The 16,825-nt window shown below is 40.9% G+C and overlaps 1 protein-coding gene and 1 pseudogene across 2 annotated transcripts in view; one reads left to right on the top strand and one right to left on the bottom strand.

The window, feature by feature from the left end:
* Positions 1 to 16,825, top strand: part of TMTC2 (transmembrane O-mannosyltransferase targeting cadherins 2) — a 769,045-nt gene that overhangs the window by 33,934 nt on the left and 718,286 nt on the right. The gene's annotated exons all lie outside the window — the stretch shown is intronic.
* LOC113255951 (40S ribosomal protein S25-like) lies at positions 10,671 to 12,792 on the bottom strand (annotated as a pseudogene).

Here is a 16,825-nt window from a genome sequence, read left to right as displayed (position 1 = left end):
CAACAACATTCCTGAGTTTTTCATAAGTGCCAGGTATGGACCTAGGCACTTTATTTACACTGTTCCCCGTAGATTTCCCAGTGACCCTGACAGGAAAGTTCTGTCGTTACCTGTGTTTTACAGATAAAGAAAGTAAAGCCACCAGACATTATGCAGTTTGCCCAGGTCCCATAACTAACAAGGGCAAAGGCCAGATTTGAGCTCAGATTGTATCCTTTTAATCAGTTATACCATACCACCTTTGACTTGCTGTGTATCCTTAGGAAAGCCCCTTTTCTTTCCTGAGATGCAATTGAATGACCTGTTAAATAAGGAAAGTCTGTTTTCTTTATCTCCCTTCTAATTCTGATCTTTTGTGTTGGCTTTCTAAACAACACTTGTCACATTTATTTTATTTTTTATTGTCAAAAGTAGACAAAAAAAAATTGAGGAATTAAATTGCATTTCTGGCACCTCAAGCATAGAATCAGTCTTAACCCTTTGTTCTGTTTTCTTCTAATCCTTCTCAATGTATATACCGATTTATTTCTGCTGAGACTACATGACACTATTTATTCATAGCCTTTTGCATTCTGCTTATTGGGCCTTTGGATTTTCTCTTTTATTCTCTTATATTGGTGTGACAGAAGCTTCTCCAGAGATGCCTGACATCCCATTCCCAAAATGGGATCCACAACTTAAAACAACAACATGTATTTTTAATTCAAGCCTTCACCCAGATCCCTGAGGAGGACAAGAGATCACTCCCTACGGCAGCTCCAAATGAAAATGCACCAGTGGTGGGAGACTCCAACAAATCAAAAAAGAAAAAAAAAAGGAATAAAATGAAATGGCAGATACCCAGTGGCTGAACAAGTTCTCCCTTTTGCACTTTCATGTCTGTGTTGTGGTGGTTTGTTTGTTTGTTTTTTGTGGCGTCTCCTTTTATTTTATTTTATTTTATTTTATTTTATTTTATTTTATTGTATTGTATTGTATTTTATTTTATTTTATTTTTATTTTTTAAAGATTTTATTTATTTATTTGACAGAAATAGAGACAGCCAGCGAGAGAGGGAACATAAGCAGGGGGAGTGGGAGAGGAAGAAGCAGGCTCATAGCAGAAGAGCCTGATGTGGGGCTCGATCCCGTAACGCCGGGATCACGCCCTGAGCCGAAGGCAGACGCTCAACCACTGTGCTACCCAGGCACCCCTGTGGCGTCTCCTTTTAACACTGTCCAGCGAGAGCTTTGAGAGCCATGGTTAAGCATCTGATCTGGTCTTCTCCTCGCCTGCTGTTCTTCCTCTGGCAGCAGGCGGTCTCTAGCCTTTGCAACCACACGTCGGAGCCCCCTGGAGGGCCAGGCGCTCCTGGACTCGCCGCTGGCGCCGAGCCCCTTACCTCATTGGAGGCCTTCTGGTTGTGCGAGCGCTGCCGGTAGACACCTCTTCTCTGTTTTATTTTGTGTGCTCCCAGAGTTTGTTTTACAGCGGGACTTTATTACCTGGAATTGGTTTGAGATTATTTAACTTTCTTAATTTTTAGAAAAAGTTTGTTTTTATTAAAGTAATCCTTCTAATTTGAAGAGTCAAAAGTACTAAAGGCTTTTAATGAAAACCAGACCCCGCTGCACTCACTCCCTGTTTTAGAGCTGTGTTTCCCCAAAGTGGCCGTTCTCGTCTCTTCGAGCTTCACTTCTGCTATGAGTATCTGTGTGTTGGAAAAACGAGAGGGTGGCCCTAAGCCCACTTACCAGTTATGTGCCCTTCGAGAAAAAGTGGTGATGGGTCGGCAGCCTCCAGTGCCCTGTCCACTTTGAACAATGTGGACTTTAGTGGAGGCGGATTTTCAGGTCTCCAGTAAATGCCTGTGACCATTGACCGTTCTCTTTAACCCACGTCCACGACCGAGACGAACACCCTTAGCACATCGTTTTGTACGGTTGGGTAGCACCTAAATTTTCTTTAGTGAAGGCACTAGTTTAAGAGTGAGGTGGTTACGTGCTCTCACAATCAGAGGCAGAGGAATGAGAAAATAAATGTACAGGAGCCATCCTGCAAAGAAAGCGGGGCCTAGGTGTCGGTACCCTTTACATCATCGTGGGCAGCTTCTGCTTCATAATCCTTTTTTTTTTTTTTTAAGATTTTATTTATTTATTTGACAGAGATAGAGAGAGAGAGACAGCCAGCGAGAGAGGGAACAGAAGCAGGGGGAGTGGGAGAGGAAGAAGCAGGCTCCCAGCAGAGGAGCCTGATGTGGGGCTTGATCCCAGGACCCTGGGATCACGCCCTGAGCCGAAGGCAGACGCTTAACGACTGAGCCACCCAGGCGCCCCTCTCCTTCATGATCCTAACGGGTGCACTTGCAAAGCGAGACCTACTTGGAAATGGTGGGTTAAAATTTGCTAGGGTGGTAAAATGAAGAAGTGAGGCATAGAGATAACTCGTTTGTCTTTTCAAGTGTATAAGTTATTCTGATTAATGTGTTTGCATGTGGAAAACTGTTGCATTGAGAGTAGCTAGCAGCTTTTTGTAGTAGCTTGTGGAAAGCAGACATCTTCAGGAAGGTAATTATTTTAAGTGCATCTGTAGCTATGTAATGCGCACATGTGTTTGTAATTACAGTTGGCAAATTTAGAATCAAGTGCCAGATTTATCGCTGTTTATATATTCAACAAATGAAAAAAATCTATTTAATATTGGCTGCTACCTTTACACATGTGCATTGTTGCAGAGTTTGCAAAGCACGACCACGTGATAGTTGTCACCACTTACATGTGCTGTGGACTGTGCCGCACAGAAGATTGTGTTGGGTCACCTCACAGGCTTATCGCTGAACTGAGCAAATGGTACTCCGTATGTTGCCAACATGGGGCTCCAGCGTGTCTGGCCGTGTGGTGGTAAGACTTGGCATGTGAGTTCAGGGTTGTTTCTCATCTTTTAAAGAAAGAAAATTATACGTTAGTGAGTACAGTAATATTTTCAGTAAGTAGAAATAACATGCTGTCAGGACATAATTTATGAGAAGTATTTAGTAGGCCATATACAAATTTTAGAACAGTGGGAATTTTTGGCTAGAAATTTAGAGCTGTTTGCTCTTAACCAAACTCCAGGCATTGGAGGCCTGCATTTAAATGCGTGATATGTATATTAATTTGTTTACTTATCAATTTGTTGACGTTTCGGCTTTAGGATAAATAACAGGCCTTTTTTTGGGGCAAAGTCAAGAAAAATAACAAATGTAGGATTTCATACAAGTAATGTCTTACATCAACAGTTTAGTTATGTGTGTGTACTGCAATTAGATTGCTGTGTAATCAGGAACTAGTAAACCAAGTAAGTGTGTGGCTGGCAAGGTCCTATTTTGTAAGGGATGGTTTATGTAGGAAACGACTAACTGGCCCAGCTTTAGTTCTGGATCGTGCTAATATATGCAGAAACAACATAGAGCCAATTCTTGATTAATAGGAAGTTTACCTAATTTGTAAGTCATGAGGGCTTCCCCTTCGTTCTCCTTGTTCCTTACCCGCTCCCCTTCCCATCCTCATTTTCATAACTGCTTAGAAAAGGTTTGGGTGGGAGAATGATGGGGAGTTATTTGGTCGGAATTTTGGCTGATATTTTTTGGAACCTAGGAATTGTTCAAATGTTTTGCTGGTGTGAAATTTCAAAAGTAGTTATATGTATTTTAAAAAATTATTCAGCCTTCTTTACCGAAAGCAATTTCCAGTTGGCTCTGGCTGTATCATACTGGTTCAGGAAATTTAAAATTCTCTATCATGCTTTACTATCGATTTTTATACAGATTCTTGTCAGAGTAAATGTCTCAATGGGACTTTTTTTTTTTTTCCTGGCTACTGTTTTCTGGAAGAACAGCTGTAACTTCCCTGCATTTTGGTTCTCATGATCTTTAAGGCGCAGTGAACAATTGAACACAGTAGTTATACACAGACTGATGAGGACTAATTTAGGTTTCCAGCTGTGTGGAAGCATGGTTTAGCTATATTTCTGTAGGTCACACAATCAAGTAATTTTATAGTTGTAATTTGGAATATTCCAGCACCTACCTGAAACACTGTTAGCTGGAGCTTAGAAACTGATAAAACCTAGATTCCTCTTGGGTGCCATCCGAATAGGGTTAATTGCCCTAAAAGGACCTTTTTGTAAGGAGTTCCAAAGCATGGATACGAATATCAGCATCACTGCGAGATGTTAATGGGCTGTATTCACATAATTATAGCAATTAAAGTCACTGATTAATATGTAAGAAAACTTTAAGAATTTTAAAATTTTCATTGTTCTTAGAAAGAATCTATTTTCTTCAAAATACTTTCCATTGGTGAAACACTTTCCTTGTTCATTATGCATATATAAATATAGTTAAAGCAAGCTGAATAATAGAAATGTTGTCATCAAGAAAGGATGACTGTTGGAGAAGATCATTTATTTTAAGTCTGCTGAATTATAAGTAATGAATTCCTTGCTGTGAGGTGAGGGTAGCACATGTTTTAAGGATACCCAAAGTCATCACAGATTTTACTGCCACTTCAGTTCAGTAAACATGTATTGAGTGCCTACAGTGTTACCAGGTATCAAAATTCTGTTAAATGTTTGGGATTCACAGTGTGCATGCCAGCTCTCTCCTTCTGCGGAGTTTAGAGTTATGGATGGAAGTCAACGTTCAGCAGCTAATTCAGTGGTTTCAGTCTTCTTTTTGTGTGTGTATGAGGGGGGTTAATGTACCTTTGTAGGAACTCCTTATAGGCAGTCAATCCAAGTGATTAGTTTTACTTCATATTCTTTCTTCTGGTAAATGACATGCCATATTCCACTCTTAGAAGGTAGAAGTAGTTTTGAGGGAGGTTTTCTCAGAGATTATGATTTTGACTGTTACACCAATACCAAAGAAGAAGCTGGAAGACAGGGCAGTTGGGGTCCAGAGAAGTAAGGAACATGGCGACATGAAGGATATTTTGTCTGTCTCCTTTGTGGGCGATACAATGCCAAAGCAATTCTTTATGTAAGCTTGTGTAGTGCTTTATAGGTTATACAGTGAGGTTGAACGTATATCCAGGTAAATATCTCAAGTTTACATAGTTGTGGAACTGGTCTTTAAAAATGTGTGTTCCTTCAACTGCGTGCCAGGATATAAAATGGCAAGTTTTAGCGCACAGATATTCACTCAGGCCCATGTCAGACGCGTGTTGCTTCCTCTTCCTCACTGCTGTCAGTACCTTAAACTTTTATTAAAGAACTAGTGTGTGAGGGGTGCCTGGGTGGCACAGTGGTTAAGCGTCTGCCTTCGGCTCAGGGCGTGATCCCGGCATTATGGGATCGAGCCCCACATCAGGCTCTTCCGCTATGAGCCTGCTTCTTCCTCTCCCGCTCCCCCTGCTTGTGTTCCCTCTCTTGCTGGCTGTCTCTATCTCTGTCGAACAAATAAATAAAATCTTTAAAAAAAAAAAAAGAACTAGTGTGTGAATTCATCCAGTTCTTGAACATCGGCTGGATGCCTATAATGTGTGTGGCCTGGGCAAGTCACACCAAGAGGTGTGGGTACGTCCTTAGTCTGATATAATAAGGAGCTCAGATGAACAGGTACGTGTCTGGCTTTGTGGTATTGTGATGGAGTTATGCAGGGGTTGATATGTAAGTTTTCTATTGCCGTGTAAACAGTTATGGTAAGTCTGAGCAGGCTGTGTTCTCTGCTGAGGATCTAACAAGGATAAAGTCTAGGTATCAACTGGGCTTTTCTCTGGAGGCTCTGTTTCCAAGCCCATCCAGGTTGTTGGCTGAATCCAGTTCCTTGTGGTTGTAGGTCTGAGGCTCCTGGTTTCTTGCTGTCAGCTGGCGGTCGCTCTCTGTTTCCAGAGGTCACCCACATTCTTTCTCATGAGGCTCCCTCCATCTTCAAAGCCAGCAGTGGTGGGTCACGTCCTTTGAATCTCTCTGACATCCCTTTCTATCATCAGCCAGAGCAAACTGCTTGCTGTGGAAGGGCTCATGATTGGATTAGGTCTACCGTATAATCACTCTTTTGCTGTAATCACAGGAGTGACCCCATGGGGTGGATATCATGAGGGTCATCTCAGAATCCTGCCCACCATAGTTGTTACTGGAAACAGAAGAGAGGTTTGAAAATGGCTTCTTGCTGTTGGTGATCGCTGAGCTGGAGGGACATATACTTGGGTTAAAGTCCAAGTCTCCACTTAACTGGCTTTGTCGTTACTATCCAACCAGTATTTACTGAGGGCCTGTGTTAGGAACAAGTCACTACACTGAAGAGACTGATTGCTCAGTCATAAAATGGGGGAGACTTATATTTACTTTGGAGGGTTCTTGTGAGAATTAGAGGTCATATAAATAAAGTACCTGACAAAGAGGTGTGCTCATCCATGGCGCTATCAAGAGGAGTCTATTGGAAAGAGTCTGAGACGTGTTGCAGGTGGTAAGGAAGTATTGAGAGAGGCTAATTTATACATTCTGTCCCTCATTCAACAGGTATTTATTGACTCCTAAAGAGGAGGCTGAGACTAGGGTAAGTGAGGAAGATACTTGCCTTGAGCACAAAATTTTAGGGGGTGGGGAAGGGTGGTGCTCAAAACCCAGTAGTAAGGGGCGCCTGGGTGGCTCACTGTTAAGCGTCTGCCTTCGGCTCAGGTCTTGATACCAGGGTCCTGGGATCAAGCCCCGCATTGGGCTCCCTGCTCGGTGGGAAGCCTGCTTCTCCCTCTCACACTCCCCTTGCTCGTGTTCCCTCTCTCGCTGTCTCTGTCAAATAAATAAATAAAATCTTTAAAAAACAAAACAAAACAAAAACAACAACAATGAAAAAACCAGTAGTGAGATAAATGATATGCTAGGTAATCTTTTAAAAATAAAATTAATGCAAAAAATCCGTAATGAACCAAATATCAGTATAAAGACTGCACTCCTTGTGCTGAACCATATTGTGCTTAGAGCCATATGTAAGGCAAAAGAAGAGTCGATAGTACTTAGCCTGTCTTTATTTAAACATTATTTTGTATTAACTTTGATTTTTAAAAGTATTGTGTTAATTTCATTATCTCGATACCTGAGTTTTTTTTTTTTTTTTTAAAGATTTTTATTTATTTATTCGACAGAGATAGAGACACCCAGTGAGAGAGGGAACACAAGCAGGGGGAGTGGGAGAGGAAGAAGCAGGCTTATAGCGGAAGAGCCTGATGTGGGGCTCGATCCCATAACGCCAGGATCACGCCCTGAGCTGAAGGCAGGCGCTTAACCGCTGTGCCACCCAGGCGCCCCATCGATACCTGAGTTTTAAATGTCGTGCTCAAGATGAAAGCCTTTCTCTCCATACCCTAGCCCTGGCCCTGTTCACCCAGTATAAGGCTTTTCTTTTCCCTTTTGGGACGTTGGAAGTCAGCAGTAGAGTATAAAAGTTAAATAAATGGTACACAGAATGTAATCAAAGTTCAACTTCACTTTGAAGATGATTTTGACTACATTTAAATATTATTTTAGGTTACATCCTGGCCTTCCTCTCAGTACTTATTCATTTCCACATTTATTAAAATATGATCAACAGTTGTCAAGATGATTAACTTATTAAAAAAAAAATTTGTCCTATGTGTAAAGTATAGAATTCTTTTTTATTTTGGAGTTGCTTTAAAGTCTCAATAAAGCCCCATTAGAGTGTTTGTATAATAACAGATCTGTCAGTTTTGACTTTTTTGTTTAATTCCTCTCTGATTTCAATGGCTTTGTAATTGTTGTTCTTTTTTAGCAATTGTGTGCTGTTATGGGTGCTTTCCAGTAATGCAAGTGGTTAGGGCAACTGCCACATAATATCAGAATGACTATTTTATTGCAAATCTGTACTCCATTGTGTTTTCCTTCCACAGCCTTGTCAGAAAAGGCTAACATTTTCTATGGTCTGGGCATTAGTCCCATGATGGATATTTAGTCCTATGACTGCTATATTATTACTATATTTTAACATTTCTGAGAAATACAAATCAAGGTGCCACTTGTTATTTTGAATGTACTCCAAACGATAGACTCTACCTAAGAATAGATAGTTGGAAAAGGAAAGCATTGCTTCTAGCTAATAGAAGCTAAAATGAAGTCTTTGATTTTAGTGAAGGTTGCAGTTAATATAGCTTTTATGATATGGTAGAAACATTTATTAATCTCCCTTTTCCCTTACAAGTGAACAAATGCTCTATGCTTACACACTAATATACCCATGATTTCAGACATTTTTTTTTTTTAAGATTTTATTTATTTATTAGGCAGAGATAGAGACAGCCAGCAAGAGAGGGAACACAAGCAGGGGGAGTGGGAGAGGAAGAAGCAGGCTCATAGCGGAGGAGCCCGATGTGGGGCTCGATCCCATAACGCCGGGATCACGCCCAGAGCCGAAGGCAGACGCTTAACCGCTGTGCCACCCAGGCGCCCCAAAGGAATTTTTTTCCTTTCTAATACCTAAATACCAGTGCCCAACGGGAGATATTTCCCTGATGTTTTTGAAAGGATCACATTCAACAGAAAGCATCTTAGGCGGTGAGTTAGAATAATAAGTATATGTTGGGAGAAGGGAAGAAAGTCCATTGGTGTGCAGAGCAAGCTTTAAATTCTTTCTCAACTTTGCCAGTAGTAATTTGCTAGGAGTCACTGGGTTACTGTGGTATTTTTATTTTTGTCTTTCTTAGAAATTTCTAATAGTTCCAGGTTAAACAAACTAGTATAAATCGTTCCATCTACTATGATTAGATATTTTTTCCTTTCTCTTCATTCTAGAAGTTTGAAAAGGACAAATGGCAGAAATGACTATGTTCCCTTAAAATAGCATGCCAACGGACAAACCTATATTACGTTTAGCAAACAAATGAAAATGTCTTCATTATTCATAAAACTGCGTGTTTACCAATGGGGAGTTGTTAGAGTAGATGCCATGGGGAAATTTATTTTTATCTTACTATTTTAGCTACTTTATCAGAATTCTCTTCTTACCTTTCGGTTAGTTTAGGAAAATATTTCTTTTGATTTTGAATAAGAAGGGTGATCTGTTGCCCTTTAAATTTTGTGACCACTTACTGAGTGACAGACATTTGCATTCCAAATGAAAGCACAGAATTGTTCATAGTTACTTGTTTTTCTTCTTCAATAGACAGAAACAACAGGTTGGCTCTTGTGTTCATTTTCGTTTTACGGTGTTTTTCAAGTTTTAATGCTGTAAGGGGAGTTTTATTTAGGAACAGGGAACGTTTTCCTCTGAGTCACTTGGGATAAATTGTCTGTTGGCCTAGTAGGAAGACATAATGGTTGAAAATGCGCTCATTCACATGAAGTGAGAACTCCAGATCATTTACCACCAAATATTTAAACATTCTGAGGCTACTGGGGGAAAGAAGAACCAGCTATTATTGTTAGTTATTTTAATGTCAGTGGTGGCTGTTTTGATCAGTGATGAAAAAAAATTAGTAAAATGATCCTTAGTCTTCTCTTTAGTTAGTTAAAAATGATACATAGAACGGTATTTCGTAAATGCTTGTCCTGTGGATGATTATGGCAGTGATTATAAGAATCATAGTGGCCAGTGTCTTAAACAGTGCCAGATATGTGTTGAACACTGGGAGTTGAGTAAGACGTATTTCTGTCATATAAGAGCTCAGATTCCCTCGCCTCTTTGTGGGTAGATGTGACCATATGATTTAGTTTTGGCCAGTGGGATGTAAGTAGAAGAGATGTGTGTAACTTGATAGGCATCATTTTCTTTCCTCTTTCCTGCTAGCTGGAAGGTAGGTGTGATGGTGGGACCAAGATGGCCCCAAAAGCAGATGGCGTGAGTTGAATATAGCAGAGCAACAAGATAGGAGTCTGTCTGGGTCCTGTACTGTTGGGGACCTGTCGTTTCTGGCACTGGACTGTATATTATGCAGATGGAATGAAATCCCATCTTGTTTATGCCACTGTTATTTTGGAATTTCCATTTATTTTTGCTGAACTTGATCCTATGCTAAGATCTAATGAGACAAATGTAGTCATTGGTCAGGAAGCCAGGTAGGCTAAGTGAATTGAATAATGGATGAAACGACCATCTGTTAGGAATAGCTGGGGGATAATTAAGGCAAGAGTCCAGGGTTATCTATTTTTATGTGGACACGATATGCTAGATAGGAATCCAGGAAGACTGACTTAGAAAACCTTAAAGGAAAACAGTACTGGAAAGAGTACTGCAGTTGGCTTTACAAAGCCTGTATCATGCAACCAGTATTGCTGCTTACTCTTCAGTGAGCCCTAGTTCCTCGAACTGTGAGAGATACTTTTGATTGTTACAAAGATAAAATGGAACATGTATTGTGAATTGCTTTGTAAACCACGTTCTGGGTAGTGAGCACATTGAACAGGTACAACTCACAGGATGAAATCATAATAAGAATTTAAATTGTGCTTCCTGCTATCCATTTAAAATGTATTCAGAGGGGAAAGTTTATTCCTCTTTGTAATGAAAATTTTAGCAAAATACAAAACCAAAAGAAATATTTTCCTAAGTCAGAGAACTTGCTAGAATTGTTCTGAGTTTGCTGGTAGTAGAAAGCCTTTATAATTCCTTTAAATTGCAATTATAGTCTCATTTGGGAAATAAATATTTTTTTTATTTAATAAAGTTTTATTTTCCAAAATGTATAGTTGGTGGGATCTGTTCATGCATCTTCCCAAGCAGCTGGGGGGGTATCTCCACCCTTGGTGTTTCTGATGTAAATGACTTGAGCTCTGTGCTTTGAAACCAGTTTAATAAGTCCTTTACCAAGGAGCTGGCCTGGCCGGGGAACCTCGAATCTTCAGTCTCTCGGAGAGAACAGCTGGAGTTATATAGCTTAGAATTGGGAACTTCCTTACAGAGTTTGTCATATGTCTCTTTGTCAAACAAGACAAACCAGGTTATTGAGCTTGTCCTGAACTTTGCCTTCGGACAATTTCTTTTTGGCCTTGCCACCACATTTGTTCTCTGGGTCTTTGTCTTTTTTGGCCAACTTTCAGGCACCTTTCTTGTCCTTGTCGTCCTTGGGTGGCGTAGTGGAGCTCAGAGAGCAGCGGCCACCCCTGTATCCTCACTAAGATGTCAGACCAAAAAAGCTGGGAAATTAACCTTTGCCTCTGGTAGACATTGTACAAGGGAGTCTGCATTCTGGAAGGGTAGATGTGATGGACTTTCATTCACTGAAAAAGTATTTATTGAACACCTGCTATGTAGCAGGCACAGTTCTAGACTGGGGAATATAGTAAATCACAAGACAGAAACTCCGGCTTCTTGGAGCATCCTTGTACTGGCTCCTACTTTCTTCCTTGCTAATTTTTTCTCCATTTACTAGCTGCTATCCTAGACTCTTCTGAGATAGAAGAACAGTATCAAGTGTCCACAGGAAAGTCCCTTTTTGGGGTTGTGGATTCACACTAGCTTTGTACACTTTGGATCCAGCAGATACTCAGAGCTGACTCATTTTCTTAGGGGTGTGTCTCTGAATCCATCAAAGCCTTCCCTGCTGGGATCCTTTGACCACAGCTCCCCTGGACTGTTTTGTTTTTCCCTCTGGCTGACACTTTCCCATCAGCCCTTGCTTTTGGGTGATTCTGTATCATAATCTTTATTGGTGACCCTGCCTGGTGGTTTTATAAAGGGTTCAGAATGGCTCTAAGCTGGCTCTTTCGGCAGACCCACTGCTAATCCACATCTTTGGCCATCTTTGATGTCCTTTCAGAAAGGGAAACTGTCCAGTGCTTCCCAGATACAGCATTCTGTGTGGCAGCAGGTCACCTGATATTTCTTAGGTTGGGGACACTAGTAAATTGTGGCTTCCAACTCCGGGGCAATAGAATAAGCTTTCAAAGCGCCCTTGAGGTTCTTTTCTATTGAAGGGAAAGAGGTAGCACTCACTCCTGTTCTCCTCAGTCTGTCTGTTACCTGACACTTGGACCCACTAAACCAGCAAGGGGTCAGATACTTCTGTAATGCCTCCTTGGAAATTTGCATTTTGGTTTACACCTCCCTGTGTATCTGATATTTATCATCTGAGGCCTGAACTACAACTCTTATTTTAATATCCAGTTACACATACTTTTCAAATATAAAAGCTGTTTATTTGTATTCTCTCTCAGGAGGGCTTTCCTAGGGGTAGCATTGCTGCTTTTGAATTTCAGTGCTTGGCTAAATTACTTCATCTTGGCCCAGATGTGCAGAGAAAATGGGAACATTTTATTACTCTGTTAACTGATCTGGCCTTCTTTGCTTCCTGGATAGTAGGGAAGGGACTTCTACAAAGTCAAGGAGAAGAAACAGTGCAACAGAATTAAATTGTATCTTTAGGTAAAATGGGGAGGCTCTGGGATTTTCTTCCTGTGTGCTGTCCTTCAAGAGGTCATGTGAGTGTATGGGGGAGAAAGTGGGACATTGGGTAGAATGGGAGATGGGGCTTTAGAATGTATGGAGCCCTTGGAATTCTCATCTGTTCCTGTGGCTGCTATTAATGTGATCAGGACAATTATTACTGAGATGCGAGTAGTTTTATCTTTCTCAGGAGAGAACCTGGACACCTGTCTTTATTTGGATGCCAGTACTCTTCTTTCAGTCTGCCTGTATTTCTTAGCATTTATATTTCCCCTCCTAGGTCGCAGAAAATTCTGGGTTCCCTGCCTCCCTTGTGGAGGCCATCATGAATCTAGCATGGCCAAAGGTGGGTGTTACTGCCCCACCTTTTGGCTTGGATCTTCGATTGTGTCTCCTCCTTCTTGCAGAGTGGTTGCTACCCTCGTGAGTGTCAGGTCCATGTTCGGAGCAAAGAGAGTGGGGGAGGCAAAGCATAGAAAGGGGCACATCAGCCAGGTCTTTAAAATTGTTTTTATTTGTAGAAACAACATAAACTTTTACAGAACTCCCCCCCCAGCAGACCTACTTACATCTCCTTGCGTAAAAAAGTGCCACATGGTGACCCTTGTGGGAATGTGGCTGGGAGGAGGGGGCAGATGAAGGTTGGGGCAGATGCCAACGGGACCCACACAAATATTAAGTCACCGCTCAGATTCACCTGAAACCCGACTGTGAAAGTGCCCTCTACTGTATATCAAAAACAAAACAAAACAAAACAAAACAAAATCATGTTTCAGGCTAATGAAACTAATAATTTAACTTTCTAAAGGGGGAAGTTCATCCTTACTGGAGGGGTCCTGATGCTCATTGGCTTTCATTTTGTTGTGAAAGACTGTATACAAAAGATACTGCAATCTCAGGTTCGCATTGAAGAAATACTCAGAATATGAAACTTGTTTTATTGCTGGAAGATAAAAAAAAGAATAAGGCATCAGTGAGCATCTTGAAAGACACAACGGGGATTTATTTTGCCTTCTGTTCATTTGTGTGCCCTTTAATTTTTTCATTCTTCAGGCAGAGTTCAGGCAATCCCAAATTAAAGCAGTGTGGCACGTGATGGTTAAATCTTATCTGGCTGTTCTGGAGATGGACAGATAACAGTTGTTGCCGAAACAGTGTGGTGTGTGTTACTGTGACTGGTTTTGTAGCATCTGAGAAGACAACTGTCACGGAAAGTGCTGTAACTCCCCTGTGTTACAAGATAAAGTTAAATTAGATCAGCTGAGGTCCTTTGCAGGTAGTGATCCCTTTAATAGTATTTGAAATGTGTTGACTGAACAGAAAGAGAGTGTCCTAAGTGAAGTTTCATTATCCATGGGAGCCGGTTGTAAATAGCACAGTGTTGTGATGTATGTTTAGTTAATTTCATGTTCTTTTGAAGCGGCTCTTCAGTAGCTTAAAATGCTTATTACCACTAAATATTGTACATTAGCACAGAAGAGCCTAGAGAAAACACCACTTACCCTTTGGTAGCGGACAAATAGATAATAGCGGAAGATAGGAATTAATTATCTTTATGCAGATGTCACATCAGCCTGCAAAAGAATGGGATTATTTATGCTTTGGGAAAAAAATACAATTTTGTTTTTATGAAGATGCAGAACAGGCAAATAGCTGCTAAAGAATAAATTATTTGAATTGATACTAACTCAGTAGCTTATTCAGAGCATCTCAGAATATAGTACACATTTTTTAACCTCCCTTCCCCCTTTTAAATTCAAGAGGTACTGCAAAATGCTTCAGCCTTCTGAATTAGGAGCTGTGGCAGAATGATTGGTTTCTTTTGTCCTGTTCTTTACATGGGCAGTCTGTTTGCTTGTCAGCGCTTATTCAAGGTGCTGATCCTAAATTGTAATACTTATTGGCCCTGGCTGTAGAGAAAGCATTATTTGCCCGTCTTACTGTGCTACCGAAAGCATTATGGAATATGTTTAAGGATTCTTAAATAGAGGTTTTTCGTTTGTATTAGAAGTTTCTTCTAGTGATAAAAAGAGCTTTTGCAGGTGTTAGAAAAAGGTACGGGACACTGGAGTTTTGGGATATTTAAGAACTGTATGTGCATTTTTAAAAATTCTTTCTCCTCACTTGCTCAATTATTTAGCTATTGATTTGTATCTAGAATTTTTGTGTTGAAACAACCAACGTCATCAACATTTTATCCATCTGTCTAATAAAGTATTTAAAATATATGCTTTGAGGTAGGTACATCGTATTTATCTCTTGAGTTTCTAGGGCTCAGTTAATAGTATTTGGCGCCATGTATGTTTTTGTCTAATGGGTGGTAGTTTGTTGAACAGATATTATGGGACACATCATTTTTCAGCACTTACGTGTGTAATGGTTATATAAAAATGACCATGGCTTCCAGCTTTGTGAAGGGGAGAGACACACATGCACACATGAACAGACACCACGTCATAGGCAGACTTCTAAAGATGGCTCCCCTAGAGTCCCCTCTCCTGGCTATTCAATCCAACATGAACGCAGGTACTATAGTGAAAGGATTTTGAGGTTGTAATTATAAAGTCCAAATCAGTTGACCTTATAATATGGAGATTATACAAATGGGCCAGACCCCAAAAGTTGAGCCATTTAAAAGGAGAGTTTTCTTTGACAGTGGCAGAAGAGGAAGTCTGAGAGCTTCAAAGCCTGTCAGGGGCTCTCCTCACAAGGCCATTGCTGGTTTGAAGATGGAAGGGGCCATGTGAGAAGGAAGCTTCTAGGAGCTCCTTGCTGACAGCCAGCAAGACCTGGTGATGTCAGTCTCAGAGTAGCAAGGGAACAGGATTAGTTCAGCAACCTGAATGAGCATGGAAGTGAATTCTTGCCTAGAACCTCCAGATCAGAAGGCGACGCAGCCGGCACCTTGATTCCGGTTTTGTGTAAGACTCTATGCAGCGAACCGAGCTGAGTCATGCTGAACTTCTGGCCTACAGAACTGTGAGCTAATAAAGTTGTCTTGGTATAGGCCTCTCCATTTGGGATCATTTATTTTATAACAATAGAAAACGAATACGTACGTACAGATAGACTGGGTGGTCACTTCTCTATGCCAAGAAATGTTAGAGACCCTTGTTCATCAATTCCAGTTTAAGGACCTACTTTCTTTTCCCCGCCAGAAGAGTTGGATAACATTAACAGAATTTTAGGTTTACCATTAATATCCTGATTGTACACATGAGAAAATAGAAGTCCAGAAGACGTAAGATTTTTGTCCGGGGTTTTGGCGTGGGGTAGTGGCAGAGCTGGGATAGCAGCCTGCATCCGGGTTCAGGTTTCCGCGTTGTTTCCGTGTACTCTCGGTGGTGAGTAACGAGTTTTAGCTTTAAATTGGAACTGAAGTGTAAAGCTAAATAGTGGTAGTTTCTCTGTGATAATGCCACATGTCAGGAAGGAAAGGAGTAGGAAAGAAAGGTGATTTCAAGAGGGCATTCTTATTTTTTATCTGAAGATTCTAGAGCACGGAAAACAGTGTGGTGTGCGTTACTGTGACTGGTTTGCTAGGCAGTGTAAAACCTCGGCACTCTCAGTGGAGTAGTATTCCCTTCTCAGTTGACCTGTGGTTGAGTTCTTGCAATGATTCTGCTGTTGTCTGCAGCATTATTATAATAGGTTATTTCTTTTTTTTAGACACATCTAGCACTTTCTTTCGAGCATCCTTAGTGATAGCAGCTATTTGACCCCCCCCTTTTTTTTTTACATTTGAACTTGGCACATAGTTTGTGCTTAAGCATACTTTGTTTTTTAAAACATTATTTTTAGTTGTAGATAAGTGAGGCGATGCAAAGGGTAGCCGCTTGTTTCATTTGAACCTAAGCCTTGCACTCTGCTTATTTCATAGTAGTTCTGTGTAGAGCCTCTGTGGTGTTGGCCTGGAGTGTGTCGGCTGTGGGGGCGGTGGTGTGCGAGCTTCTCTATTTTCGTATCTTCCTCTGCTGCCCGGAGGTCCCATGTTACCATGGAATCACTCTCATTTCTCTTGAGTGTGCCAAACTTTTTTTTTGTAATTGAGATCTATATGACCTATAACGCTGTGGAAGTTTAAGGTCTACACTGATGTGATGTATTTGCATTGCAGTATGATTGCCGTTGTCGTTAGCTGACGCCTCCATCCTGCCGCATAATGGTCATATCTTCCAATGCTGGGAACAATTAAGATCGCCCAAACTCTTTCATGTTGGACTTGGTTCAACTTTAGAAACTATTATTCATTCATTTGTATTCACATAGCAAGAAGACAAAATCCTTGTCCTTCTTGACTTGCATTCCAGTGAGAGACAGACAACAAAACTTTTTTTTTTTTTGGAGGGGGGTGGGGGGGCTTATGACAGTCTACCTGCTTGGCTTCTCACATGTGAGTCTAAAAATGTGGTTACGGCTCCACCTTGCAGCCTTGATGCTTTCTTTGTGCAGTAGCCGAACTCCTGAATTTGA

The sequence above is a fragment of the Ursus arctos genome, unplaced genomic scaffold (genome assembly GCF_023065955.2).
Source record: "Ursus arctos isolate Adak ecotype North America unplaced genomic scaffold, UrsArc2.0 scaffold_21, whole genome shotgun sequence".
Lineage (NCBI taxonomy): Eukaryota > Metazoa > Chordata > Mammalia > Carnivora > Ursidae > Ursus > Ursus arctos.
This window is presented reverse-complemented; position numbering and strand designations above follow the sequence as displayed.